Raw genomic sequence first — 27322 nt, 5'->3', positions numbered from 1 at the left:
ATTCTTCCCTTTGTACACCATAACAATACATACTAAACCCTCACACATCTGTAACTCACTTATGACAGAACAAGGAGTTAATGGTCTCAAGTTGCAGAGGGGGAGGTTTAGGTTGGACATTAGGAAAAACTTTTTCACTAGTAGGGTGGTGAAGAACTGGAATGGGTTACCTAGGGAGGTGGTGGAATCTCCTTCCTTAGAGGTTTTTAAGGTCAGGCTTGACAAAGCCCTGGCTGGGATGATTTAGTTGGGTTTGGTCCTGCTTTGAGCAGGGGGTTGGACTAGATGACCTCCTGAGGTCCCTTCCAACCCTGAGATTCTATGACTCTGGGCAGGGGAACTGCATCACTGAAGAGTCCGTTTGAACTCAAGTTGCTTATCTCTTAGACAGTGAGAGTGGCTACATGTTATATTTTTTTATTGGTGTAACAGCTGTGGCCAAAAATATTGAAACATCCATGCCTAATGTTAGGCTCCCAAATCCATATTTAGAAACCAAAAAGAAGCTGATTTTCAGAGGTCCAGAGAAATCCCAGAACTCCTTGAAGTTAATATGAGCTCCAGGTTCTCAGCAACCTTGAAAAAACCTTGGGGGGGGAGAAATCAACACTTTTTTCTGATATCAGAGCAAAATGACTTAGTGTTCAGAGTTGCTGGGTATCAGGAGCTCAAATTAATAGGGTTACTTGGCACCTCTGAAAATTGGTTTCTAAGTATGGATGTCGGAACCTAAATTTAGACACCCAAGTTTGAAAGTTTTAGTCACTACTAATATCACATTATCCAGGAGAAGCAATTCAATAGCATGAGAGAGGAGGATGGGAATAATGCCAGCTCTTGACTTTTAAGAAAAATATATTGTGTATATAAAGACGTGGTAAATACAAAGAATCTTCCCTAAGCATGATAAATTCATTTTGGCAGGCAAAGTAGCATTTGTAAAGGAAAAATAGAAGAGCAGCAGTAAACAGTAACTAAAGGGGAACCAATGTGATTTACAGAAGCAGTCAGACTTTCAGCCTCTCAGTTACAACAGAAGTGACTGAGAAAGTAGAATTCTTAGGGCTCCAATATGGCTCTGTGAGAAAAGGAGACATTGGCTGGGTGACAGAAGCACCAGATGAATAAGAGTCCCTGATAGGCTTTTATGAAGACAAAGGAAGTTGCAGGGACTCAGCAACTTTCATAATTTTACGGAAAAACACTCAAAATTCTCTGTGATCACAAAGGGAATCCTGTTCAACATACATTAGTGACCTCGTTTTCAGAAGTGTTGAACAGCCACAAATCCCACTGAGGACAATGACAGCTGTAGGTGCTCAGTACCTTTGAAAATCAGGCCATATTACAATGGGTGTGCTTGCACAGCTCATTCCAGTTTTTAGAGACATTATAGATTTCAGCAATAATTCCTTATACTTAAAAAGTGGTAGATCCCTACAACAGGCAATGTCCAGAAACAAAATAAACTTAAGTGCACCCAACAGTAAATGTAAATTCTATAATCCAAAGCAGCAATTCGATCAAGGAGCTCTAGGGACAGCAGGACCATAACAGTAGCACTTAAAGAATTTATTAATAGAATTCCAAGACAGAATCTTTTCCCACTGGTGTGTATTTGCTGCTGATGGTAGAGATGGCTCTCTCTCTCTCTCTCTCTCTCTCTCTCTCTCTCTATATATATATATATATATATTATTATTGATGTATATTTTGTACTCCACAATGTATCAATTTGCTACCGATGATTTTGTTACACAGCTATGACTTTTTGTTTAGTAGTTTATGGAGATTTCCAGAAACTAAACAATTTGATTAATATATCAGTTACATATCATATATTTCATACTGTATTTATAAGAACATAAGAATCTCCATATTGGGTCAGACCAATGATCCATCTAGCCCAGTATATCGTCTTCCAACAATGGCCAAAGGTAGGTGCTTTAGAGGGAATGAACAGAACAGTTAATCATCAAGTCATCAGTCCCCTGCTGCCCGTTCCGGCAAACAGAGGCTAGCAATTACCTTGGCCTGGAGCCACCCCTGGTTACAATATTCTTCTTCGTCATTTATTTTCCCAGAACAGCTAATCTCAGATGCAGCATCTGGTTTTCAGAAGGGTCCTCCTGCTTTTTTACCAATTTCCAGGTGGGTGGTTCACTGCACAGAAAGAGGCACTTTTGACATGGAGAAGAATGCAATAATAGCTCAATAATAGTTTATATTTTTTTTTCCAGCGGAGCTTTGATGAGGATAACAATATAGTTTTCAGGAGATTCTACATATAGAACTCAAGCCAATGATACTACATATAATTTGAAACAGCTGTGGAAGGCTTAAAATGTTGGGATTTCTGTCAAAATATGCTTTATTCCTTTGTACCTTTCCACTAAACAACTGCTTTACTCTTTGTTTCTCTAATTAGAGGCTTTCACAAATGCTCTAGCATCCTTTCTTCTACCTGATTCTCAGCTTCAAATTTCCCTTGAAAGGTGGATGTTTCATTTTCAACTCAAATAAGCAAAAAAAGAAGGTGGAAATTTCCAAAGGCACAAACGGCAGTTAGGCCTCCGTGCTCCCATTGAAAGTCCATGGAAATTGAAGCCTAACTCCCATTTGTGCCTTTGGAAATCTTTCCTAAAAGCTTTTTAATTTCTGGAAATTGTTAATGGATGTCTTTCATACGCCGGCATCTCTAATGTCCACCTATTGTATGTTTTTCTGTAGCACATTAATATCTAAGCAGTAAGGTCAAAGAGCTCATTTTATGCTGTCCTCGTCAGTTGCTGCAGTCCTCCTTTCTCTGTCTGTTCGTTCTCCTAGGTTATGTTAAAGTGCCAGTGAAAATCTATCCTTTGTGTAATTAGTTTTTGGTTACAGGATTTTGGAAACCAGAGATCAAACATTTGTTTAGACATTGTGTGTGATCTTCACTTAAGATATCAATATACATGTCTGCTGTCTGTGGCAGCACCACAACCACTCCAAAGTTTACGTCTGAGGCCTTGGGTCTCTCTGGACCAGTTGAGACCCCGTTATCTCTTTTTCACTCAACCATTCTCATCTGTTGGGACAATCAGTCGGCACTTCTGCCCCCAGCATTAAGAATCACATTCAAATTATAGTTGCATGTTAAACAACATAGATATACCACTCTAAAAGCAGGCTACACACAGAGATGCGGGTCCAGGGCTCACACCCAAGCCTGGGAGATCCACAGGAGCCCCATGTCTCCCCATTGCTATGGGGCATATTCAAGTTCACATAAGAGCCCTGGCTAAAAGTGTTGATTTGATATGCTTAGGGATTTGCATATTTGGCAAGAAAGGCAATTGGATAATCAGGTCTGGGAAGGCTAACCACAGCAAATCCCATATGAAATGCAGCTAACACTGAATCACAGACATATAGGGCTGCCGGGGGGGGGGGGGGGCCTCGAGAGGTCAGCCAGTCCAGCCCCCTGAGCTGAGGCAGACTCAAGTATACCTGGACCAGTCCAACCTGTTCTTAAAAACCTTCAATGAAATGGATTCCACAACCTCCATTGGAAGCCTTGTTAACTCGTATTCAATTTGTAATCCACTATAACCACTAGATTCTTTCAGGAGTATTATCATCTAGCCAGTTATTCCCCATTTTGTAGTTGTGCATTTGATTTTTCCTTCCTAAGTGAAGTATTTCACACTTATCGTTATTAAATTTCATCGTGTTGAATTCAGACCAATTCTCCAATATGTCTCCGGTCAATTTGACTATTAATTCTGTCCTCCCAAGTCCTTGCAACCCGTGTCATTCACAGATTTTATAAGCTTGCTCTCCTCTCCATTATCCATGTCATTAATGAAAATATAAAATAGTACGAGACCCAGGACTGACACCTGCAGGACCCAACTATATACAGCTTCCCAGTTTGACAGTGAACCACTGATAACTAGTTTTGAGAACATCTTTCAACCAGTTGTGCAACCACCTTATAATAATTTCATCTAGACCACATTTCCCTAGGTTATAAAAATGTCAGGAGGGAATGTGACAAAAGCCTTACAAAAATCAAGAAATAACATGTACAAACATAAAGTAACACAACAAACCAAAAAGACTCCCTCTATTTTAGATCCTGTGCTTGTACAGGAATCTGCCACTCCATTTAAAATGAGAGAACAAGTCCTCCCTTCTCCCAATCCAATACTCCCCCAGCTCCCTGACAGCATGGCTCCATTGGAAGGCTATTGGAAAAGGAAAACTTTTGATGTCCTTGTCTGCTCAAGAATATGAAATGTAAATTGTTGTATTAATTTCAAAGAGAAGAAGCTGCTATTCTGGGGGACGGGGGGAAGAAGAGGTCTACTTTGAAACGGTCAGAATCGCACTGGAAAACAGCAGCATGACCCATGAGAGCACAGACAGGACTATGGAATAGGATTCCCATGGTCACCAGAATCTTGGAAATCCTCTTTGCAACACAGATACAAGTGGAAAAAATCCTGAGAGTCTCACAACAACAAACAGAAAAAGAATATGTGTGACTGCGTGAGAGAAGTGAAGCCATAAGCCAGTTACTTTAAGAGAGCTCACATCTGTAAAAAACAGAACAAAAAGTATACAGTTGAAGATTGCTTTAGTTCCTGAGATACTGTGATTTACAAAGAAGCCCAGGGCTCCTTGCCATCAGAATTATCTTTTTTCCTTCAAGTAAATTTTATTGATTCACAGTGACAGCCACAGCAAACCAACACTGAAGCATCAACATTTAATTTCCCCCACATCTATCCCCCTAGTCCCACAAATTAAATGAACCGAACAAAAATATAAATTTCCACATATACCCACTTCATTTATCTGCAGATCTATGAAGGCCAGCCTTTTATTCCCTATTAACACTCTCCAATCCTCCTGTCCCTCCAGTATCATTTACTGTGTTCTCCTAAGAGATTTCAAAAGGAAAATACCACCACTATTTCACAACTAAACGACAAAAAATCTCCCACACTAGACTCAGGATTTTTTTTGTCTTCTGTAGAAGACAGTTCAGGCAAGGCCTCCTTGCCTCATGAAAAAGTCTTTCATCTCCACCAGTGTTTTTGGTCAGTGAAGGCCTCCTTGCACATGGAACAGAATGGACTAGATCCCATAACATCCCTAGGCCTCATTCTTACACTGTGATATATGTTGGTGGACTGCTGTGCATATGCAGAACCTTATTGACTGCAGTGGATCTCCAGGTGAGTGGAGCTGTCCACCTGTGCACATCACAACACAGAATTGGGGCCTAAGTATGGCAAGGTGGTGTGATATATAATCTATCAGCTATTTTATATTGAAATCCCTGTGTATCTGTTGTGTCAGGAATTTCATGATTATTCAATGAGACCTTACACCCTACGCCACCAGTAATTTGTTCTCTGCATGATATCTCCCAGGTATTTCTGATTCACTCCCTCTGAGGCATAAAGAGAAATATATAATTGTTTATATAGGAGATAAAGTCTAATCAGACCAGTCATACTGAAGATTACTTCCACTGAAGTTTTTAGTTCAACAGAATTTTGAAAAAATATTAAAGCTCTGAAAAAGCAACAAAATTAGCACAGGGAAGATTAGAGATACACTGAACGTCCCTCTACGAATGCAAATACATAGTAAAATAACTGTTAATATATTTAATCCCTCCAGGATTCAAAAATAGGGCTAGCCAGGTTGGAGGAAATGTACAATTAATATAAGCAGGTGAGAAATCCAAAGTCTCAGCCATCAAATTACATCTTCAAGTGCATATAAGGATCCTGATTAAAAGATAAGAGATTATTTGTTTGAGTATATGTGTGTCTAGTAAGAAAGACAATGAAATAATCAGGCCTAGAGAAGCCAACCCCTCTTCAATGTATAGTGAAATGTAATCTCCCATCTCACTCAGCTAGTCTTTCATGAAACTAACTTGACATAAAATATTATAGTGTTTGACACAGAGAAATATAAGGGCTGCCTTCATTTTAGACCTCTTAAAATTGTATAGGCACATGTGTGGGCATCCACCATGCCAGATGAAGTGAGAAAACAAGCCCTCCAAGCCAAATACCTCCATCTTGGATAGAATGAGGGGGAGTACTCATAGTAAATAAAGTACTTTAGGGAATATTGTCATTTTAATTATGTTAAGCATATCTACTTGAGAGAGGGAGGAGGAACCATCTCAATAACCAGCTTTGATTTTAATAAAAGGTGGATAAAAGTTACAAGAGTATACAGCAAAGGAGCAAATGACTGCTTGGACACAAAGATCCAGCTAATACTGCTAATTTATCAAAACTCATTTTAAAACCTGAAATTTTACCGGGTAATTTACTGAGGAGATTAAATTTAGGTTTAATATTTGTGAGCAGACATAATACAAGTATATCACCAGTAACTCCATCCACCTGAATGCCCAGAATGAACTCTGAAGAGAGCCTTTAGTTTTATAAAACAGAACAAAGAATAAGGGAGAAAGACATACCTGCCTTGTCACCCTCTCTGCAGTAAAATTATTAGAGTACAAATTATCTGAATATTACACTTGCTGTAGGAAAAGTTCATAAAATCTGAACCCATTTGAGGACATTTCTTCCCACACCAAATCTGTGAAGAACCTATAGGGCAGTATAGACATTCAACTCCACCAAACCTTCTCCACCTCCAGGGGAACCACCAAAGCTTGGGGGCAGGAGGTCTCCCAGAGCTGGAGGGCCAGAGTGTGCAGCCAGCTGCTGACATTGTAGAATCACAGGACTGGAAGGGACCTCGAGAGGTCATCTAGTCCAGTCCCCTACACTCATGGCAGGACTAAGTATTATCTAGACCATCCCTGACAGATGTTTGTCTAACCTGCTCTTAAAAATCCCCAATGATGGAGATTCCACAACCTCCCTAGGCAATTTATTCCAGTGCTTAACCACCCTGACAGGAAGTTTTTCCTAATGTCCAACCTAAACCTCCTTTGCTTCAATTTAAGCCCATTGCTTCTTGTCCTATCTTCAGAGGTTAAGAACAACAATTTTTCTCCCTCCATCTTGTAGCAACCTTTCATGAACTTGAAAACTGTTATGTCCCCTCTCAGTCTTCCCTTTTCCAGACTAAACAACCCCATTTTTTTCAATCTTCCCTCATAGGTCATGTTTAATCGTTTTTGTTGCTCTTCTCTGGACTTTCTCCAATTTGTCCACATCTTTCCTGAAATGTGGTGCCCAGAACTGGACACAATACTCCAGTTGAGGCCTAATCAGCATGGAATAGAGCGGAAGAATTACTTCTCGCATCTTGCTTACAACACTCCTGCTAATACATCCCAGAATAATGTTTGCTTTTTTTTCCCAACAGTGTTACACTATTGACTCATATTTAGCTTGTGGTCCACTATGACCCCCCAGATTCCTTTCCGCAATACTCTTTCCCAGGCAGTCAATTCCCCATTTTGTATGTGTGCAACTGATTGTTCTATTTACTTCAGACCATTTCTCCAGTTTGTCCAGATCATTTTGAACTATAATCCTATCCTCCAAAGCACAACATGCATGAGTGGAAGCCAAGGACATGGCCAGTCTGAACTAGTTTAACCAAAAAAGAGGGCAGGATTAAAGCAACAGGCTAAAATTTTAGACAGGTACCTTACTGTCTGATATTCAGTTGGAAACGGTATGATAAGAGCTACTGCATTCAGAATCCATTCCATGTGCTTGTATTAAAGTAGTATGAGCTGTAGTTGCTTGACTACCTGAGAAAGTTTCATTAATTTAAGTTGTGATTTTAAACTGCTTTACATAAGCCAGTACAAACCTCTGTGTAAACAGGTTTATTTCAGTGTATCTTACATTTATAAGGAATCTGTTTAAGCCACCCTGAAATAAGCCTCTCAAACTGAAATAAGAGTGTTCACACAGACATTTGTGCCTGTTTAACTAAACTGGTTTATAAACTTTGTGATTACAAGGCCTCAGATGAATGGGGAAGAGATCCCCCAATAAAGGGTTGATCGTATATTTTGATTAAGGCAAAGGTGGCACCAACAGCTTAAAGAGTGTTTCTCCAAACCCAAAGGAGCCTTTGCTCGACCGTCTTTGAGCTGTCAGTTGCAGAGAACTTACTCCAACCAGAGAGGTTTATTAAGTTATTTCCCCTACTAAGGGTTCAAAAATCCTTTAATTGGGAAAAAGCTTTGAATTAATTGTGGAGAGTAGAGGGGTGGTTTTTTGTTTGTTTAATAAAACTCAGAAGACAGTTAGATTTATATAGGAAAAAATATCTCCTTTCATGTTAACTGTGGGGATTAATGAGAATGCAGTATAGCCTTCAGCCAATCTTGCTAAAATCTCCTTGGTTTATTGCCTTGGGAGGAAAATAAAAGAATCTATATCTAGCTAAAAATAACGAATTTGGAGAGACTGACGACAAGAGTATTAAATGCCAAGCTGCCAATAAAATATATTACCTCATCTACCTTGTCTCTCATATCCTGGGACCAACATGGCTACAACAACACTGCAAAAAAACCTGCCAACATGTGAGTCACATTTATCATCCAAACTAAAACGATGTGTTAATTCAGCCTCACAGTCTTTTATTTTATCTTCAAGTTCCAGAAAACTCAGATTAATCCGTTCATGTTTTGCAAAGGCATCTGAGAGGACAGACCCTATAAGAAATGCTTTTTCAGTCCTCCATAATAAAGAGCTACTTTCACTAATGGAGGTTTGTCTCCACAAATAGTTTGAATGGCTTTTCCCTAAATAAGTGGTGGAATCAGTTTCTTTAAATAAAACTGTGCTTGCTCTTCTCCAGAGATGGAACTTTTCCAAAAGTACGTGACACTGTGGCATGATCTGAATGAAGCATTCTGTATCAACCACTTGGTCAGCTAATGCCTTTGAAATAAATAGTCTACCATGTGAAAGAATTATGGGGTAAAGAAAAACAGAAGTCTGTGATACTTTAAATGCAGTAGTCTCTTGCAGTCAACTACTTCAGAGTCTTTGCCCACGCTCAATAAAAGACTTTCATGTGTCTTCTCATGGCTAGACAACCTATCCAAGGAAGTTAAAGTCACTCCACAAATACAACACAGTGATGTGAGGGAATAAAAAGGAACACATCCTACACAAAATATATTGTCTGCGATATTTGAATATTTAATTTATTTCTTTCCTATGCAAAATTCCTTTAACAGTAATGTTTCTTTTGGTATCTGAAAAGAAGCTTCTGCCTATAAATGGTACATTTTAAATGATTAGCAAACAAATTGCTAGGGAAGAGGACAGCAAATCTTTGCATGAATATGTAAGTGATATGGGAAGAAATATGTCTTTGAATAACCAAAGTGTTAAAATAGGCTAGATTTTACATTAGATTCTGTCTTAGCTTACAGCAAAACACATTCTTAAATTTAAGCACATTAGTAGTCTCATTGAAGCCAATGTGACTACTTACATGCTTAAAGTTAAGCGCATGCTGAAGGGTTTTCTGGATTAGGACCACAGTCTGGTGCAATAGCCAGCATCTGTCATAAATGCAGTTCTGGGGCAGATGAGACCAAATAATTTTCCTGTTCAGGTTAGGCATCATTAGGAGAAATGATAGATACAGAGCAGAAATAATAACCGTAGCCTGTCATTAATAAACAGAGTGACCTGTATCTGTTAAATTCCATAGTTGAGTGGGACGTGGATATAACTGCAAAATATTCCCATTATAATATCAGTAAGAACAGAAACTAAATACATATATCATTGTCATGCAAGGGGTAATCATAGAACCAGGACAAAACAGTACATACGATTAAGAAAAAATAAGGTATTCCCATACTAATTGGCTAAAAACATGAGGATTTGCATGGCATAACTTCCAAGTTTAAACCATAAAAAGAGACCCGACTTGTCATTTTCTCTTTGCAGTGATACAGATACAGAGTGACAATTTTATGAGTGCCAAATTGAAGCAACCATAATGAGTGAGAGCCTATCCCAATGAAGTCACTGGAAGTTTTGCCACTGATTTCAATGGGGCCAGAATGTCATCTAATATGTGCAAATCTCTTATAATTCCCATTCAAGTGTTCCTTTACATCTAAGTTTTCTTTTCCCTGAGAACATAGCTACTCTACTAAATACAGTGGACACGTGGGCAGGATGAGGCCACTGTTAAACACAAATGGCTATACACTGATACAAGGCATGTACTGTGTCCCATCTTGTAAAATCAACTACTTCGCTTGCGTACTACAAGCTGTGTATAGTCTTAATACCAATATGAGCTCCAAGCATCTAATTTCCAAATATGGATTTTAACATTTCTGTTGAGAGAGAGCGAGAGAGAGAGAGAGAGAGAGAGAGAGACCTACTTTTTCTCCATCTGGAAAAATCTTTGTCTAAAGACAATAATAATATATTGCAATATATAAAATACCAAGTTTGCCTACACTACAAAATACCAAATTTGCCTACACTACAAAATAAAATATTAATTAGGAAAAATCAGGACTACTGCTACCAAAAGGCAACTATAACTGCCAAGGAAAGACTTCAGAAGCTGATATGTCCCCAAATTATTAGCATTTCACATACAAAGAATAGCTATCTATGGAAGAGATGTAAATTTTCCTTTTGCCTTAAGAGCTACTCTACTGGATCCTCTAGTTCTAGCAACAGCAGGATTGTTCTTGAAAGTTGTTTGTTTTGTGTCTCCTCTCCTCCCCACCCCCCACCCCAACACTTCTCCTCCTCCTCCTCGCCACTATGGGACCAATTTAAACTGTCCCAAGCTATTAAAGGAAATTTGTACTGGGGATTATTCTTCCTCCAATTTAGTTTTTTTTTTTAATAGTAAAATGAAATCTGATGTGGCAAGAACTAAATTCTCTTTGAAAGTTGCAGCTAAAATGATAGTTAGTTTGTGTACTTAGCTGTATGCAGTGCTGATGTAGCCGTATTGGTCCCAGGATTTTAGAGAGACAAGGTGGGTGGGGGTAATATCTTTCATTAGCCCAACTTCTGTTGGTGAGAGAGAGAAACTTTTGAGATAACACAGAGCTCTTCTTCAGGTCTGGGAAACGTACTCAGAGTGTCACAGCTAAATACAAGGTGGAAGAGATTGTGTAGCATAAAGCAGTTAACATATTTCAAGGGACCAATTGTGTTAACTACTTATGCTAAAAAAAATCTGTTCCATCTTTCACTCAGTTGTGACACTCTGCGTACGTTTCCCAGACCTGAAGAAGAGCTCTGTGTAATCTCAAAAGTTTCTCTCTCTCACCAACAGAAGTTGGGCCAATGAAAGATATTACCCCACCCACCTTGACTGTGTACTTAGTTGGCATTTAGAACTTCGCTGATTTTAAATTGTTTTTTGAAGTTTCCCATTCCACTTTCAGTTAGAAAATCCAAATCTGGAGAAGAGATACAAAACAGCAGTTGCTTCAGTTGCCAGGGAATGATTGCAACACAGATATGGAGGAGCAACACAATTTGGGTAAGTATTCTTTAAAGGAAATTTGGGGAGGGAACAAGAGATGAAAACAAGCTTCCCTGTGCATGTCTGAGCGCAACCATTTCCTTTTTAAGATAAACAGACACGATCATTTCTAATATGATTTTTAAAAGCACCGTTTTAGGCATATGATTTATTTCCTCTTCTGAGGGTTTCTTTCCCATTTATAAAGATGTGTTGCCATACATACAGTAAGTTTGTAGGTTATGTGGGTTTAATACAAACACTAGCGAGGTTAAAAATACTGTGTATTTTAACAGATGTGATTTCTTTCATGTTGTATTCATACACACAATATACAAACGCACAATACACACACAAACTTGAGAGAGCAGGCAACTGAGTGGCAGTGAAAGCAGCAGGCTAGAAAGAGCAGCCTTGAAACTTGCTGCAGAGGGAAAACCAGAGAAGTCTGAAATCAAGAGCTGAGCCATGAAGTGAGAATCTCCATCCTTGAGGTTTTTAAGGCCCAGCTTGACAAAGCCCTGGCTGGGATGATTTAGTTGGTGTTGGTCCTGCTTTGAGCAGGGGGTTGGACTAGATGACCTTCTGAGGTCTCATCCAACCCTAATCTTCTATGATTCTATGACATAAGTGCTGAGCCAGGAAGTGGGCTGTGCTGGCAGAGAATTCAACAGCAAGATATAGGGAGAGCAGTCTGCAGCAAGAGATACAATGCAACTGGTAGAGCTAGACAACAAGACAACATCACAGGAAGAATCCCAATAAAACCACAAACGAAGCTGAATGCTCTGCATTGTCTATGGACCAGCCCTTAATTGTTCTCCAAGAAAAAAGATGGACTAAAAGACGTATCCCAGATACTGCCCCCAGGGACAGAGTTAGGAATGAACTACTATGCTGACCAGTTATAAACTCTAAGTATTATACCTAGGGTATTTCATGCTCTCCTTTCTGCCAGGCCTGGTAAAGAATCCCCCTTTAGATAGTATATTAGGGAAGCATCACACCACTCCATTGACAAAAGCTGTCAAAGATGGCATAACTGGCCAGCAGATGATCTTCCCTCGTTACGGGGTGCTTGGGTAAACATGGACAGGTAATCACTCTACCCCAGCATCCCAGGCTAGTTTAATGCCACCTTTGGACTGTTGGCAGCCAGTACAACTTACAGCAATTGTCAAGTTGCTGTAATTGTTATGGGGAACAGGTCTGGTGTGGATAAGCGCAGGATTTGTAAAGCACAATGGTAGCTAAAAGCTACCTTTGCAGTCCTCACTCCTGCAATGAGCTGTACTAAACATTCCTAAGCCATAGCTAACATTCTGTATCATTATATATAAAGTGGCATGGTATGTGTATCAGTGAACAGTATAAATCAAAGAGCAAGCACCACACTGTGCTCAATTACATGCCCTTTTGCTAAGAAACAAGGGCTCCATGTTGGTGGAAATGCAACAAACAGATAACTAAGAAAGGATCTTCATCCTGGCAGTTAGGGTGACCAGACAGTAAGTGTGAAAAATCGGGACAGGGGGTGGGGGGTAATAGGAGCCTAAATAAGAAAAAGGCACAAAAATCGGGACTGTCCCTATAAAATCAGGACATCTGGTCACCCTACTGGCAGTGATAGGAACATCAAGTCCACTCTCAAACACACGTACTCCTGTTTCACTTCAATTTCAAAGGTTCTGTTTTTTGCCCCTGGAAAAGTGGGGGGGGGCTTAAGTTAAAAGGGGAGAAAAAGCAAAATTTGCATCTTTAAGTATTAACTAAAAACTTGAAAGTGAAAGTCTCACTTTGACTGGTACGTACATTCTCACTTTTAGAAGTAGCACTTTTTCTCAATTGCTCACTTTAAGTCAGAGACTTTAACATAAAGTTAACCATGACTTTTCTTCAGTTGGAAAATAGTGTGCTTGAAAAAGAGGGAAAACCCCACTTTTCACATGTTCTTACCGATTTTCAAATGATAATGGCTGGAAAACACTAACAAAGTAGGGGAAAAGCAGATTCTTCCATATTTTGTTAATTTTTTCTAGTTTGCCCATGGAATATCATATTTTCCACAAAGGGAAAAATTTCAAACGAGGATTTTTTTCTAGTGAAAATTTCCATGGGAAAAATACCCATTTTCCAGCCTGTTCTAGATCTGAGACATAGGGCAAATTTTAAAAACCAAAAGCTAATTTGCATCAGTAAGTTTTGGCACAGTTACTATAACTCTGGGTAAAACAGGCATTTCAACAGGCAATTAAATTTTCACTTACTTATAAGGTCAATTAAGCATGCAACATGAGATTTGCACCCTCAACTGCTATAGTTGCGCACACATGGAACCATGAAATTGCATGAGTGTTTTCCCCTGGGCATGAGGGCCTTCAAGGGCTTAAAAGTTTGGCCTATAATCTTCTGTTTTGTTTTTACTGTATCTTGACTCAAAATATTAGAAATTTTGCCTTCAAGCAACTCTCAATTTACACCAAAATGACAAAATAAACAATATAGCAGCTGGTTCAGTAAGTAGTAGTTACAATTGCACAATAGTGGGCATCAGTATATAATACTGTACAATTCATTTCTGCACAGAAAACAGTGACCTCAGTTCTCTGCCTCCTACGAGTTATAGCCCAATCTCTCTTAAATGGAAATAAATTATATAGCAACATAGAGCTATCTACTGTATTTTCTCTCATTCTCTCTCCTCCTTTATGAAATTGCAACTATGAACATATTATTGCAAGAAAAATGCAGAAGTTAGAATATATAATAGAACAAAAAGATTTTTCTTTCAGAAGCGTAACACCTAAGATACTCTTTCCCTGTCCTGAACTATTACTTATTATGCTTTAGAAGGAGGTACAGTAGCAAATGTCTCTGCAAAATACGTAAAATGACATGTTCTAAATGGTGCAGCAACATTAGGATTCAGTAATATACAACCTATCCTAGTTTCTGTGCTATACAAGGCCTCAAAACTCCTAAGAACCTTGCTTCCAACTTGCTCACGTATCAATGCACGCCTAATGGTTTTTTCTCTCTGAAATGAGTCTTCACAATTATTATATATTCAAATGTACTGGACATTCAGCAATGGGGTAAATATTATTTGAATATGAAGTGAACCATTCTTGAGTTGAAACAGAATTGAATGTATTGCCAAGGCATTTGACATCTTCTGCTGGCAACTGGTGAGCTTTTTTCTACTGCCCACAATAAAATACAGAAGATGCACCTGGCAGTCTCTAAAGAGCATATTTACTACAAACACTTCAGTAAACTCATAGCCTAATCAAAAAGAATTTAAAGTGCAACAAGCAGTTATCAATAATGAAACAGTCATTACAGCATGAAAGAATAATTAAAGGTATTTTCCTGCTACAGCTGTGCTGTATCAGGAAAAAAACATGCTTTTCTTCTGAAATGTGAATATTTAAAGAGTCACCAGCATTGGGCAATAATAAACTGTACAGACTAAAATGGGTTCCTGGAAAATCATGGTATTCTCACATTCTAGAAAGATGATAGCCTTTGGCAGCAGGAGCTGAGATTTCTTTATCCTGGCAGATGGGGTGGAGGAGTTAATGCGGTTCTCTCATTAATCCTAGGGAACTCTTGCTCCCGGAAATCACCTCAGAGTCACTATAATCCAGTTGCAAATTTCAATATAAGAGTAATATTAACATTTAATCTTATCTGATCTGCTTAAGGACAGATTTTTATTTTTTGTAGAGAGCTTTAGGAGGTTCTCTAAAATGAATGATTTCATGAAGAGACACTGTTAGGCACATTCAGAAACTGCAAGAGATAGAACAGCAGAAGCAAAAGCAGTATAGGGCTGAAGAGGAAAATATTTTAAGTGAGTACAGAGGGGCTGAGCAGGGCAAAATTGAGATAGGTGGAAGGATAAGAAGAGAAGAGGAATACCGAAACAAGGGTTGAAATATATATATAAGATTAAGTTTTCTTGTTTGGCTGATTTCATTTTGTTTGTATCTTTTTACAATATATTGACTAATAAGAAGCTAAGGGCTACTGCTGAAACATTGAAGGCAGGTTATGAGGAAGCAGAAGTATACGAGTCTTGGCAGCTGGGTAGGATCAGGTTAAGGATCCTTATCATAGGACACATGATGGTTTGCCTGAAGGAAGGAAGCATGAGGCAGCTTGTCCCTAGCAAGGTGTGGGGAACTGATTTGTTGGAGGGGGCTTATAATCAGTGGTTGTCTCCCTATGCACTAACTGGCCACTGAACTTCTTTTCTCTCTGTTTACCCAATCAAAGCCTCTGGACATCTCTGCCTTCTCCCTCTGCTCAATTCTTCCTTGCCACAACTCCATGACTTCAGGCTGGCCTACTGCTACCTTAAAAGATTCATTCTGGGATTTGTGCCTGTAACAGGGGGTTCTTTTGTGGTTCCTCCTTGGTGAAGTGTTGCCCATGCTCATGCACAATGGAGTGCAAGATGCTCCCAGTTTCTGTATCTAGGTACTCTGGAATTTGAACTGTTTGGGGCACGTAACTCAACGGGGAGATGCCAACCCCCAACTTACCATGTGAAGGTTGTACAGGGAGTACTGGGAGGCTGTTCAGAGAAGTAGACCATTCTTCCCAGAGGAAGGATGATACAGCTAAGGCACTAGACTAGATAAAGGTGGTTTGGGTTGAATTTTCAGCTCTGCCACAGATTCCTGGGTGACCAAGGGGCAAGGCACAATCTCTTTGTTTCTTGGTTTCCCCATCAGTTAAATAAGGATAATACTTCCCTAACTCATAAGAACACAGTGAGATATATTCATTAATATATGAGATACACTCCTAATGATGGATAGATAGAACTATTGTGGGCTGCTACTCAGTTACTTATACACTGTAATATTAACCACTACCCTACCAGAGGAGCCAAATTATGGTTGCTCTAGTGCCCACCGGAGCATTTCATAAGACTTGCGGCCTGCTTCAACACAATATATTAATGGCTGATTCATTATTGTTTTGTCATCATGTTTACATCATTTTAGTTTACACAAGGAAGTATGTATAATCTGTTTCCCCCACACAACTTTGTGCTTAAGTTTATATGACCCTCCTATGTAATAAGGTTGGGGAACACTCCTCTAACACATTGAACATGGAGGACAGAACAAGAAATACCCTGCCCTGTAGTGCTCCCTCACAGAAGACAATGATTATGCTACAGCCAACACTCTCAAGTAAGAGAGGGCCAGGCCAGAGGTGGTACATATAAAGCCTGTTGGTTCTGAGACCATGGCCCTGCGCCTTTCCTGCCCTCCACACACATGGCAGCCAAACTCCAGAGCCAAGTGCTGAAGCACAGCTTTTCCCACTGAAGGCACAGGGAAACCACCAGGTCATGCAGACTACCAATACTAATATGCCATTTACTGTTCACACTCCATAGAACAAAACTTGAGGTACTTTGGGATGCCTGAGTTCTGTAAAAATAATTCAGGAATCAGAGAACATGGCCCTAGCTAGAACACATCAGTTTTTCTCTCCTCTTGTCCATCTTATATTACACACACACACACACACAATATGACAGAAAGTCACACACTGAATCTTGGTCCTTGCAGATGTGGAACCTAATAATCAGTTTGAATCAACATTGTCTAAAACACTCAAACAAGTCAGATATCTTACAAAAATATTTTGTGATGACCATATGCAAACATGTTTGCTGTGCACTACATTGTCCTTCAGAATTCCTGAATCCAGTACTGTCATGTTTAAGTTAATACATTCATAGATTTTAAAGCCAGAATGGACCATTATCATCATCTAGTCTGAAAATCTGTTAAATACACACTACTTTCCTGAAGTCCTGAAGTACAGCAAGAAGGCCAAGAGTGTAATTGTCAGAGATAAACTTAGACATGCACACCTAAGGTACTAAAATGCACTATAACTACATAAAAATTAAACCCTTTAAATCACACATAATTAACAAAACACCATTGTCCTTCCATCTCAAATTAGTCAGTACTGCTGGTCAGTACTTTTCAGACTTTGGGATTATTTTTACTCTAACAAGACAGAGAAAATGAGTTGGAAAACATCACAGCAACTTGAGTCTGACAACTCAAAGTCTTGATGCTTTGATCAACTGTGATTAGTTTTAGTCAATTTAGTTTATATATCCATGAAGAAAAAAATTGTAATTATGAATAAAACAACACAGACACACACAGAAAAGATTTTTTTTTGTAGTTTGACTGTATCTTACATGTAGCAATTAAGCTTGCACTGAAGACAACTCAGCAGTTCAGATATTGTCATTTATGTACTATCCATTACATGACGAGATTTAAGAGCCTCCACAGTTAAATTCTGAGATTGCTTAATTTTCCTTACTTATTGACATTTGTGGCAGAGAACACTTTTGCAAAGGTAGAATCTCTACATTAGCATTAAGGTAACTTTTCAGAGCAGGTTCAAATCCAACACAGTATCTCCTTCTAAGTTGCTCCTGCGAGTGAACTGCTCTAAAAAAAGCTGGTAGAGGGAGACTTCTCTTTCCTGTTCCAATCTACCTTAGCAATTGCAACAGAAAAGTAGATTTGTCTTAAGATTCAGGTAAAGAACCAGGGCATCCGAAAGATCTTAGGATTTAGGTGGACAATGAAATTCTTATAAATATTTTAATAGCAGCAATACAGTACCAGTTAAATCCTCCCCACACACACAAACACTTGTGCAATATAAACATTAGAGATTTTGTGAAAATTATTCTAGTTGTTCCACAAGTTCAAGTGAGAGCCTTGATACTGTCATCTTTATTCTCCAACTCCCTTTTTTTAAATATTCAATGTCCTTTGTAATTTTCAGTCAAGTTAGAACATGAAAGATTCTATTAATTACATTGTCAAGTTTACCAAATCAAATAATCCATCATGAGCATGGACAGTTCAAAGAATTGATTTAACATCAGCACATTTAACATCAGCACATATCTATATTAATTGATTCCAAAAAATTGATTTAACCTAATGATTTCTAGCATTGTAATAGCTAAGGAAAAACACCCTGAAGTTTGGTGCACAAGGGAAGATCTCCTAGTGCTGGACCACTGTGGTACTGAAGTTTGTATTTTTCAGGTGTAAATATCTGCACTCACATTTTATATAAACAGCTTTAAACATAAGTTTCTGAATTTGCAGTTGCAAAACTAACTGGAGACTAAGCTAGTGTCTATTCTAACACTTATGCAGGTATTATTCCATTTAACGCACGTGTACCCTAGCAAAGTGTAGCCACAGACACATTCTCATGCAATTTTAGGTACATACAAATAGAGGCTCAGGAGAAGCTCTTTTAAAGGTTAGAATACCATTCCTTAGAATGCTGTTTAAAAATTGTAATTCTAAGCCTGCACAAATTCTTCTCATATCACTTTTTACAACACTGAAAATGACATTAATACATTATGGCAGAGTTGCACCAAACTATCATGTCTGTAGGACACGTGGGCCCAATATGATGTTGATAGAGTGCCCTATGACACTAGCTTGAAGCTATTACAATATTAATAGAGAACTCATGATACTTCCATCAATATCTACACCCACCAGCCAAATACTAGGTCAATGCATTTTATAATAAAAGAATCAAATGACCATTAACATCATATCCCGTGTAAGAAGACACACAAAACTGACAAACTGGCATGCAGGCAATGAAAAAATTTGGAAGTGCTTGTTTGGTTGTTTTTTTTAAATGGAAGCATCTCAGACACCCTGACTTTCTGGAGCTGGTACAAACTCAACCCACACTGTGCTCAACTATTGCAGGACACATTACATATAAGATCACACTATCTTTCTGAGACATCTCCCCTACCTATGGACAGCACGGTAAATTATAGACAGAACAGCTGCCTTACATCAAACTTCCATTAATTTGGCTGAAGTTGGAACTCAGAAATCTCTTAAAGGTGACACACAATTTAAATGAAAAGACCCATAGGTTTAGCATGATATGCTGAAATAAAGGTAATGAGGCACAGAGCCAAGACTGACTTTAAAGGTAGCTTTTCCAGGTCACTGGTTCCAATTCTCTTTGATACTCCATTTTGCATATTGCACAGCTATCAGAATCATCTTATTACTGACTACCAAGTGGAAACAGCCTAAAAGCGAGGAGGGGGTCACAATTCCGTAAAGTTTAATACCCTTACTATATTATTTTACATCTTTAAAAAAAAAAGTTAGCAGAACTGCAATATTAAAAAATGAATTTATTCTCCTTATAGACTGAATCTAGTTTCCAGCCTCTATCATTAATGTAGTACATACTAGGATATAACAGAGGGAGAGCTGGCAAGAATTGATGCTGGGAGCTGGAAAACACTTTTAAAACAGGCTGCCACCTCTGATGGAGACTCCTATCTTCTAACTGGACAAAGACATCAACTCATTTCACAGAAACTAAGGCGATGTAATTAGATAACTATTCTTGGTCATTACATATTGAGCTGTTGGTAATAGGTGGTCAAAGAATAGTGTGGGGAGGGTGTTTTTCCCCATGGAAATTTTTTAACAAAAATGAAAAGTTTGATTTTTCAGAAAAAAAAAGTTTACTCTTCCAATGGAAAAAAAAAAATCAAAAATTTCTGAGAAAAATGGACACTTTCTGTAAAATTTTCATTCAATCAAAAAACCAATTTTTGATCAAAAAAGTTTCAACAGAAAATTTCCAACCAGCCCTACTGTTGTTGTCAGGTTAACATTCCTGTATCCCCTTACCAATTCCCAAGTTACTTTTACAAAGGTTTCCATTTATAGATCTCAAAGCACTTTAAAAACTTTAACTGACTTTCACACTACGTATGTGAGGTACTAGAGCTAAATATTAAGCCCATTTAACAGATCAGATGAGGCACGGAGAGGTTATGTGATTTTCCCTAAACAACATAAGAAGTCAGTGTTAGAACTGAGAAATTAATCCATATCTCCCAACCTGGAGGTTTAACTACAATGCCATTCTTCTTCTCTACCATTCCAAAAAATAGGTTCTATTTTCTCGTTTAAAAAAAAAGGGTCTGCAATCTCCTCTAAATGCATAATCTCTGTTAAAGTTAATGGGAGTTACACAGTGATTGATGAGAAAAAGTGAGCCTTCATCCTGAAACGAGAAGCTCCCTAAATTTTAAGTTTGAGTTACTTATGGTTTTATTCTTTTTCAAGTGTATACGAAATTCAACAACAAACAGAAGAGCAGAGATATGAATTCACTTGTAAGTTACAAAGGAATGACAAGCTGCATGAAGTAGTAACAAAGCTTATGCAAAATGTATATCATTGAAGAGAAATAAATATACAGAAACAATGTTGTGTTGGTTAATTATGTAACACAAACATAAAAACACAAGATTGTAAAGATCAACAGGTAGGTTTTCTAACTAAAAGAGTGCCTGAGAGGAAAGATAGGAAAAAAAGAATATAAAATGTAGTCTTGTGAATATAAAGAAACAATATAAAATAAATGTTGAATAGCTGATGAAGGAAAATATGGTGGAAATTACATAGTGTGCATACTCTCTGAACCCAGGCTTTATCCACGCATAACAACTTGACTGTGTTTCCAACACAGACTCACTCTAGCTATGGGAATTTTGCCCATTCATAGGCAGGAAAAGATAACCCTAAGAATTAAAATGACAGTAATGGGAATCAAACAGAAAACAATAACAAATAAAAAAATACATATTCTAAATTATTGTCTCAAAATATGAAAGAATGTCTCTGTTTTCAAAGCATTCCTTAGCGCCTCTGTGGATATATACAGAAAATGGTGTTTTGTCCCAGTTTTTGTAATCCCCTGCCTGCAGAATCTGGACACCTGATAAAGCTGCTGTAAAATATACAGAAAGCCAACCAAGTGCATGTGTGCCCTCTTGGACCTCTCTCCACCCAGTCACATGTTGTCCCAAAATCCCTGTGTAGGGAAGATGTCCTGGACAACTGAGAGCCCCACCATTTTTCAGGGTCATTCCTATAATTTGCTGTGTTATTCAAAAATCAGCCCACAACGCATTTTAATGCAAACCTACTTTAGATCTGCAGGTGGAAGGGACAGAGGAGTGACTTCTCTCCTGTGCACCTTCCTGACTGCCCATAAAAGTTCTCTATGCACATGCTCATCCATTCCTCACCTGCTGTGACGTGCTCCTGGGTGGTTTGCTTTGAAAACCTGGTCACCCTACTACTACTGTCTTTTGGATCACATTGTAATACCTACAGTAATGGTCCAAAATACTGTAGTAACCTTTGTTTGTAATAGCAATTAGTGTATCGTGGTAATATGTTAAATAAAATATAGAAGTTATATATAAACCTGAATCTGTGATAATCAATTAAAGAATTAGACAAGACATTCTTACTCCTCATCCTAGTGCAACATTTATAATTAATTATCATCATCTAATCCCCCTTCCAAAAATGCTTCTAGTTCTATGTAAATACACCTAAAACTGTAGAAAATGCAGGAATTAACTGAGTTACTAATACCATTGTCCAATGTGCCTGGAGTTTCTCTCCTTGTTGTGCATCTCCCTAAGTGAATAAAGATTAATAGAATATAGCATGAGGCCAGGGTACAATGTATAAATATCACTGATTATTCTCATCCACACAATATAGCAAGTTAGTATTATATGCCACCACATAGTACTAACACGTTTTTGATTTATAGACTCTTTGGTACAGGATTAATGGACTGGGAGAATCAAATAAATTGATCTGTTCTACTTTCATACCCTTTATAGTAAAGACTTAGTTGTCTTTAGAATGAAGCAATTTAAAAAAAATATTCCTGAATTTAAGTCATGAGAACATCATCTGATTAATATTAATGATAAAAATAATACATGGTGAAGTTTCTTTAATGGCTGTCTGGCAAATGCAACATTTGATCATAAAGTACTGTACTTCTATATTCTTATAAGGAAGAGGTTTTTACCCCCTTTAATCTTAAAATACAAAGGAATCTGGATTTTTTTTTAAGGGCACCAGGTCATTCTTTTACCATTTTAAAATATATTACATAAGCCTTGTAGTCTGCAGAAAAACAGCAAGATATGCTGCTGTTTTAGAATATAGGATTGAGGATATATAGGATGTATATACACATCATTAGTCTAACACACTATCGCCTTAAAGGGCATATATTTTCAGAGAAAGAAGTCCCTACAGTAAATCATAGTGACATTCTAGTTCAATGGTGCATCCCTGTCTTTCAAAAATAAAAACCAAAACTCAGTTTCAATTCCCCTCAGGTATTTTTTACCTGAAAGTTTCTTTTCTTTGGGTAAATTAGATCCTATAGATTCATTATGATAAGTCATCAGCTACCATTTTTCTTGAACAGTGCCGATCGTGTTCTGCTTTGTTTATATAAAGCTATGGCAGATGTATGGACTGTCATGACCATTGTGAAACAATGCTTTGACACCATATCCAATCATTCTGAGCTCTAACGAGTGGATGATGTGCTTTTTCTCCTTCCAAGATCATATTCCCTGGATTGAAAAGAGGAGCCAATATTTCCCCCAAAACCCCATCTTTCTAAACATCCATTATGGTGTGTTGTCTGGCCTCCTGACAGTATTTTCTTTTTCAATAATCTGTTCCTTGTTTTCCACCAGCTGAGAGAATGGAGAACAGTCCATGGGGCCTTGACCTTAGCCAATGGTTAAAATAGAGATGTTGTACATCTGTGGCCTGCATTATGAGAGATGTCAAACTAGGTCACCCTCACAGTCCTTTATGTTCTTAAAATCTACAAATCCATGAAACAGGAATTTCTACAGAGGTTTCTTATGAGTTGCAGCCATTGTAGCATGTCTGTTCATGAGATCAACACTCTCAATCAGCCAATCAGGGATTAGATTGTCGTTTCTTTGTCAGATTTTACTTTCTTTATAGACTTGATCATTTGCTGAAGTCCCCTTGATATGAACGTTTTATTACCTGATAATATATATCTTTGCTATCATGTATGATTGACTACACTGGAAATATTTGGGTTTTCTTCCTATCACAAATCCACGATATACCAGAAAATGGACAGATCTCATTGTATCTGTGCTCAGTTCAGTAAGGCATCCAAAAAGGGATAAATGTGCATCTCCAGCTACAATTAGTGGCATACAATTAATGGTGTAGTGGCCTAAAATTAGTATTTCCAGGACCCTGGTGAAGTACCACTGGTGATGACTGGTATTAGAATTGTTTCCATCGATAAGCTAAGCAGAGAAAACTCAGATGGTGAGAACGTGAATATAAACGTGAGAACGTGAGAACGTGAATATAAACTCTTCAGGTTTATACAAGACCATAAGTCCTCCATAAGCCACCAGTGGCTACCAGTGTGGCTTTGAGAGCCTACATCTTGAAACTTGTCTGTGTGTGGTGTCAGTGGTGTTTGTTTATTGGGGAGGGGGGAGTATTTTTTTTAATGCATCTATTCAGGTGTCTCAGATCAAATACTACTACTCTGTTTCCCTCCTGTCATCCTGTTTCTAGCCTGAAATGATAAACAGTCCCATACTCTTTTTCTGCGCTCTATTTTCCAGTCCCTTAACAGGTATAGGTTCTGACATTTCAATCTGAAGATGCTGTATGGTTTCCTTCATGCCCCGATGCTTCCTTGGTGTTTGAAACTGGGAATAGAATGAATCTGTGTCTAAATTTCTTGCACAGTTCTATCTAATAGCCCCTCAGGGCTATGTCCATCACCCATCTGTCTGTAGTGCCTGCTCTGGGAGTGCAAGCTAGAGAAAAACAGAGGGCATGGCTACACTTGCAGATGTAAGGCGCTTTGAGTTAAACCAGCCTTCATAGAGCGCAGTAGGGAAAGCACTGCAGTCTGTCCACACTGACAGCGCACTGGTGTGGCCACATTAGCAGCTTCTGCAACGGCCACAGAGAGCAGTGGATTGTGGTAGCTATCCCAGTATGCAAGTGGCTGCATCATGCTTTTCAAATGAGGGGGGTGGGGTGGAGTGTGACAGGGAGTGTGTTGTGTGTATGTGGGGGGAGACAGAGTGGGTTGGGGGGGGGCCGAGAGCATGTCAGTATGCTGTCTTGTAAATTCAGACAGCAGCAGACCTCCCTCCACTCCTCCCTGCCTCTCTCTCACACACACAGCATTCCACAGTAATGGTTGCTTTGTCTTGGAGCAGATAAGCATGCTGGCTGTCAAACGATGCTTTCAAAGGGCATGTCCGAAACAATGAAAAAGAGTGGAAACTTGACTTAGAGGGGATTATGAGATGTTTCCGGAGGCTGGTCAGAGCGCAGTAACGCAACACCTCGTTCACACTGATGCTGGGGCACTCCAGCCGGGGCGCATCAAACAGGGCCCCAGGCCCCACGAGCCCTGGCCCAGTGGCAGTCCGGGTCTTCGGCGGCATTTCGGTGGCAGGGGGGCCCTTCAGTGCTGCCGAAGACGTGGAAGAACTGAAGGGCCCTCCTGCCACCGAAGACCCAGACCACCACCAGGTGAGTACTAGCGCCGCAGCTCCCCCGCTTTGCCCCAAGCCTCCTGAATCCTCTGGGCAGCCCTGGCATCAAACGTTATTCCACTCGCCGAGGTGGAGTACCAGGAGTGCTCTAGCCATGGAGTCAGAGAGCTCTACGTGCCTTGCCAGTGTGGTCAGGTAGTAAGCTAGTGAGCCTGGGGCTCCTTTAATGCGCTGTAATTCGCAAGTGTAGCCAAGCCCAGAGACTTAGCTATGCTGATGTAAGTTCCCAGTGTACACCAGTCCTAAGTCTGCAGCCAATGAAATTTTCTAGAGAGAAGTCTAGATTTCTTGGTTTTGAGAGGGGTGACATCTGTCAGTGCACTTGTTTATGCTAGGATTGCTTAACAAAACATGTGGAGTCTGAAGAGCTAACCCAGAGCAGCTGATGTTGCCGCAATTTCTCCTGGGCAAGGAGTGTTTTCTCGTCCAGATGGAAAATATTCATCAAGAAGTATCGCTATCTCCTTGATTACAGAAGAGGAGACTGAATCAGTCTTTGTAGTGACTATAGAAGCTTTTGGCCTGCTTTCTCAGTCCATTGAGTTTAGCTGAACATTATGTCTCTGTTATGACATCCCCCAGGCTTAAAATTGGATAGATAGATCAAATTTCAAGCCTGAAGAGCTGTATTTCCTAGATGTTTCACTCATTTTTGGTCTTGTTCTTTACTTCTCTTTGGGAAACTTATCTAGGGGGAAAACAAGAACTATAATTGTCATTCTGAGCACAGTTCAAAGTACTTTGATCAGAGCCTGTTTCAAGCAGTCTTCTGCTGGGGAAAGGATGGTCTTGAGATTAATACAGAACAGAACGGAGTCTCAAAACATCTGGCTCGAATTCCTCTCTCTGCAACAGACTCTCTGCACAATCTTGCCCAGGTCACTTAAAGTCTCATTCACAGCCCACTAAAGTTAGTTCGTTGTCTTCAATGGGCTTTGGATCAGATCTTTATCTTTCTTTCCTCAAACGTAAAATGGGAATATTTCTTCTGTATTCACAAGGAGGTTTTGAAGATAAACAAACTGATTAATACTGGGTGGCACTGAGATTCCACAGTTATAAGGGCTTTGTAGCAGGGTGGACCCCTGCTCCTGCCCTGAAGGGTTAAAAATAGTCCTGGGAGGGGCTGTGGCTGGAGAAAGCAGCTTTTAGGCTGGGCTGATTGGGGGAAGTGGCTGCAGCTGGGGCCATACCCCAAACAGACTCAGCTAGCCCTATAAAGGCAGAGAAGCCAGGGGCAGACAGGGGTCTCTCTCTGTTTGTAGAGGGAGAAGGGCCTGGCTGCAGAGGGCTAGACACAAGGTACCTGAGTGAAGCAGGGATGGGGAAAGGCAGAGGAGCTGGGGAGCTCCAGCCTGGAAAGACCCAGGCTGTGGCCTAGCACTGGGGGTTGCAGAGGGCAGCCCAGGGATAGGCCAAGGCAGCAGGTACAAACCCTCTTTGCCAGTGATGAGTAGGCTGATACTGCAGTCTGCCCCAGGGCGTGGGGCTAGACCATGACTGGCAATAGCCATATACTGAGGCAGGGTTGTGGTTTCCCAGAGAGAGGAGACCGTGAGAGAAAGAGGTTACTGCCAGGGGGCAGCACCCCATCTAAAAGGGCACCGGGGTCCAGGGAGGGACATGGGAGCCAGAGGACAGGCAGATCACCATCCTGCAGAGGGCGCTCCAGAGCTGAGATCAGCAGGAGGCGCCGCAGGGGTGAGACCACTCCCCTACAGGCTATATTAGTAGAGAAATTATTAGGCAGCTTGAGCTGATACAAGTATGTATCTTCTGTGAAAGTCCCTAACTAGCCCTTCAGGACCTTACCGCTGATCAGGAATTTTCACAGAAGACACACGCTCATACTAATTAAAGACAATACCCACTCTACCATAGAGGAGGAGGATCTATCAGTTATAATGCTGGCATAGGACCCAAGAGACCTGGATTCAATTCCCTGATCCACTACCATTTTTCTTTGTGATCTTGGCAAGATACTTAGTGTCTCTGTGCCTCTGGTCCCCATCTGTAAAATGCAGATGATAGCACTTCCCTACTTCACCAGCATTGTATGTATGAATACATTAAAAATTTGGAGTGCTCACATACTACTGTAATGGACATCATATAAGTACCAAAGACAGATAAAAGCAAAACAGAACGGCATTTAGCCCATGTTCCTCTTCGGTTTCAGTTGTCTAGATGTATATTAAATATTAAAATACATCCTTCCAACTTGTCATTTGTATCAGAGAGTTTCTTACTTCTCCCTAACTAGAAAATACATCAGAGAGCTTTAGTCAAAACCTCCCACAG

General features: G+C 39.5%; 1 protein-coding gene across 4 annotated transcripts in view; it reads right to left on the bottom strand.

Moving 5' to 3' along the window:
* Positions 1-27322, bottom strand: part of PRR16 (proline rich 16) — a 228399-nt gene that overhangs the window by 148934 nt on the left and 52143 nt on the right. Inside the window, exon 1 of one of the 4 annotated variants that reach the window (XR_006580127.1) lies at positions 2029-2162. The exons of the other annotated variants lie outside the window; for them this stretch is intronic. The gene's annotated coding sequence lies outside the window, so the exon portion shown is untranslated. Of the gene's footprint in view, positions 1-2028; positions 2163-27322 lie in introns of those variants that run through there. 4 annotated transcript variants of the gene reach the window in all.

This window comes from Mauremys mutica, chromosome 6 (genome assembly GCF_020497125.1).
Source record: "Mauremys mutica isolate MM-2020 ecotype Southern chromosome 6, ASM2049712v1, whole genome shotgun sequence".
Taxonomy (NCBI): Eukaryota; Metazoa; Chordata; order Testudines; family Geoemydidae; genus Mauremys; species Mauremys mutica.
The sequence above is the reverse complement of the archived record's forward strand: the minus strand, read 5'-3'. Positions and strand labels throughout refer to the sequence as shown.